The sequence below is a fragment of the Nicotiana tabacum genome, chromosome 19, assembly GCF_000715075.1.
Source record: "Nicotiana tabacum cultivar K326 chromosome 19, ASM71507v2, whole genome shotgun sequence".
Classification (NCBI taxonomy): Eukaryota; Viridiplantae; Streptophyta; class Magnoliopsida; order Solanales; family Solanaceae; genus Nicotiana; species Nicotiana tabacum.
In genome coordinates, this window is record NC_134098.1 from 12,213,083 (window position 1) to 12,217,585 (window position 4,503).

Genomic DNA, 4,503 nt, shown 5'->3' on the forward strand with positions numbered 1-4,503 from the left:
AGACGAGGTGCAGAGGTATGGTTAATAATTGTGGGGACATAGGTGAGCTGCATTCTATATTACGATCCGCATCTAACAGAGTCTCCTTCAGAGTTATTATATTTTTCTGTCTAATTTGTATTCTGGACAAATGCTGTATTTTTATTTCTAATTCCTTAGTAAATGCTCATGCACATGTGACACCGGGTTTTGGGAATTGTTGCGAATTGTTTAGAAATTTAGTTGCTAAAAATATTTATCATTTACTCTACAAGTTTTATCTTTACTATTTCATTGAAGAAAGTTTTATTTCAAAAATACTAAAATGGGTAATTAAATTAATTAATTTTGGTTGGCTTACCTGACAGTGGTGTCCGACGCCATCACAGCCTTTTTGGATTTTGGGTCGTGACAACATGGTATCAGAGTACTAGGTTCATATAGGTCTCACGAGTCATGAGCAAGTCTAGTAGAGTCTTGTGGATCGGTACGGAGATGTCTGTGCTTATCTTCGAGAGGCTACATGGCTGTTAGGAATACTTTCCTTTTTTTGATTCCTTATCGTGCGATTCGATTCCTTTGAGGCTTATGCCTACATTTCCTTCTTATTCAATCTTATGCGACGTGAAGCGCTTGTTATAAATTGGGGATCAAGGAAATTTTTAATGGTACTACAGATTTAGTACAGGAGGCTTCTCCCTATGTAATTAATTGGGCTATTGTCGTCGCCTTGCGAAAGGCCGCTCTGTCATTTCAAATTAAGTATCAGTACTACCTAAGGTTTTGAGATTTGGCATTGATTGTTATGGTGATTCTTGCGTTGTTATCACACAGTGTTTATGAAATGGTAAAATGCCCGTCTATGTGTCAGGGCAGTAAACGACTTGAAAGAAGGTTTTCTCAGTACATGATTCAGAGGTTCCATATTTTAATTCCAGCGGAGAAAAGACAATTGGACTATGAAGTTCAGGTTTGGTGTTGATGGAGTAACGAAGCTAGATATTTTCGAGTGTGGTAGAATTCTCAATTTTGATGTGGTGTCACCGCCTTGTAAAATGCATTAAGGTTCTTCGGTGTTATGGTTTTCTTCAACTCGCCTTCACGGTGGGGTGTTAGGAATTTGTATAGGGGAAGCAGTTGTTAGTGATCGCGGTGTGCAGTGATTCAGGATCGAAGTAGCGTTCCTAGTATTGATGTCTCGAGAAGGATGAACGTCAGAAGGGTTTAAAGCTGGTAACGAGCTATTGGTTCAAGTGCTACAGAGACGGATTTTTAGTAAGGCAACAACTGGGCATCGAAGGATGAGAAAGGACATGTGGAAGGTGTCTTGTGGTGGTTAAGTTCCTAGAAGGCCAAGTGTAAGAAAACAGAAGTCGAGTAGTTGCTTAAAGGAGAGGGTTTGACCAAAGTGGGAGAGTGACAAAGTAGCATATGGGTTACGTGGTAGGATAACTACACGGCTTGAGGAAAGTTTGAAGTGATTTGGGATTCAGGGTGGACAGTGACTAGGTCTACGGGCTTAATTTGGAATATTAGCTGCTATATTGAGGAAGATTTGGTGTGACGGGAGAGAGTTGCTTGATATGAAGAAGGATACAACATGACTTTGGATTGGAATGTATTGTCGCACATTAGATGATGTCCACGAGGAGTGAACGGACTGATGCAGCTGGTGAATGAGCTTGGACTCAGGATGATCTACTGATTTCGTAGTATTTGCACCTAGTATAGCGGCGTTGGAATATGTCGGCATGTAATTTTCACGGGTGGGTTATCTCCTGTGAGCAGGTTAGCGGTTGCATGGTATTGATGAAGCTTCTGCGAAGAATTCTACTGGCTACCCGGTAAGAGATTTAATATGTAAATGTGGCTAGTGGTTCGGAGTATTTATTAAAGGTTAATAGAAGGATTTCGAGAAACATTTGGCGAGTTGCGTGTGCAGGATCATGTCAACAATGAAGAAAGAATCTCGGTGGATTCCAAAAATTTTGTAATTGTAGCTTCAAGCTAAGTGGGAGAGCCCCACCATCTATGATTGGATTGCGTAGTGTCAATTTGTGCGGTTTCTGGTTATCGGTGTATTGGTGGGTCATTGCAACTAAGGAAAGAAAACATCAGTGGTAATTTGAGCAAAGTATTTGGGGAATGTGTGCCATATTTAGCCTTATCAATTCATATTCAGGTTTTTGGAAGACTCAGAGTTTATGCTTCGTGTAGATGTAATACACAGGAAAGTGAAATAGTCGGATGTTTCCTTGATAAAATGTCCATGTGCTAACAGGGCCTTGGAATTGATCATGTTTGGGAACAAGTCAGAGCAGGTGACTCTCAATAACGGTCCTAGTGGATTCAAAAATTTAAAGTGTGGTGTCTAAGGATCTCGAGTCTATAGTATGGTTGAGTATCGAGCTTTTGCAGCAGATTATGAAACGGGGCTTGGAGTACTCTGCGTTATCTTCAGGTTGTGGTGTAGCATTTGAGAAATGGAAGAAAATAATTTCGGATTCATAAAAGAAGTATCAGAATGGGTGTACCGGTTGAAGATGAAAAAGTGCGCACAAGGAGGGGTATGAGATGATTTGTGGATTTTGAAACAGCGTGGTCTCGTGAAATAACGTCACTTGGGATGAGTGCGGATTTGAGTTCGTGATGTAATGAATGACGCTATTATTATTTCTAAGGAAAGTTGAGAGTAAATTGAGAAAAGATAGATCGGCTAAGAATGGTTGAATCGGCACGATGGTGGCAATGATTAGTTTCTTCAGCGCATTGAATTATACATGTGATTTGTGGCGGTACGTACGAGGCTTGACGGCCGCCGTAATTGATTTTATTTGGAGGAATTCAAGTATTATGTCATGTTATGTGTAGAAGGATCCCAGAAGAGTTATGGTGGTTTAGACCACTACTTGAGGCCGGTATTTTCTATGGGTATGAGAATTCAGTCACGGGTTGCAATGGTTCTCTTGAAATGAGTTGAGAAGAAGGTTTCTATATGATTAAGTGTTTACCTTATTAGTGGTTCAAGAGTTATGATGGAATTCTTGTACTCCTGCACATTGGCGTGGTTAAGTGCACTAAGTAGCATGGGATTCGAAAGTTGAGGATTTAAGATTTCGGTTCGGTGTTGACAAGGATGTCATGAGCTAGGATGAGCAAGGAAAGGATTTAGATGTTTAAAGTAAGATGGTATTATTTTTGGAATCATCTAAGGTCGATGTCAGATGTAAGAGACCTTGTGTATTGATTTGTGGATTCTTGATATGCTTTACAACATTAGTGTAACCGGTAGCATGGATGTGCAGACTTGTTGCCTGGTACGGAAGGTCGTGGTAGCGTGTCTCACGGAAAGATTGTGTAATAGTAACATATAGTCACTTGATTGAGTGAAGATTGAAACCAAGTATGAAGATTGTGGTAATATCGTTGATTCGAGAATTTATGCCTGGAGGGCGCTTAGTTCATTTGGTTGTCGACTGTGGAAGTATTGTTCCGGTTATGATGGCTATTCTCGTATGTTATGGGAAAAAGGGTTATTATGGATACTTGAAAGGTTATTAGCCTAGTACGATGCGATCAGAATCGGCTTGAGGTCTGTGGATGAATTTGAATATGAATATGGGCTCTATATCAGGCCGGATGTGTTCATTTCAGCATAACCACTCCCTATGGAGGAGTATTCAGACGTTGGATGTCATTTCGTCGTCGGTTATTTCATGTAATACTATATTGCGCCATATGAGTTGCGAAACGGCTCGATAAATTTCTTATGTGTTGAGGTTCCGCATAGTGATGGTATTATGTGAACAGGATGGCTCTCGAGATTCAAATCATATATTGCACCTTAGTTGTGCTTGAGTTTTGTAGCGTATAGCGCTGTCGGTCCTTCCAAAGATGGTATTATGCACTTAGCGTGCTTATGTACGATGTTCGGATATTTTGTAAGTAATGATCATTCTAGCTCGGTAAGTATTTTCTTTATAGATTCTTTTTGTGCGGATCGGGTTGCACGCCGCAATAGTGTGATGTTGAGTACAGTTCTCTATATTCTATCTTATGTGTTTTGTGTCCCATTTTCCGAGGAAGGTTCATGACACCTTTTCAGTTGTTTAATTAGTCACGTGGGTTGAGTAATCTTTTCCATAGTCTGTTTTCCTTATGTATCGCAATCGAGTTCGTAGCTTATTAGATCATTATGGCATCATATGAGACTTTTTGTCATGTCTGAGGTGGTTTATTGCCTGAGCAGCTTATACTAAGTGAGACGAGGTTATTGGATCCGGGATCAGTACGACCGGATTATATGAAGTATAATAAAGAGCAAATACCATTATTTGGTCCATAATGAGGCAATGGTTCTTGTGAGAAGGAGAAACTCAATAATTTGTTGGCTCAGTAGTTAGTTATGAATTTCTACACATTTCTTCCATCATGGAAGCAGTTCAAGAGTTGGAACAGGAATTATATGTATCATGAGGTGTGTTGTGAGAATCAGATTCGTGGAATTTCGGCTATTGTTATCGG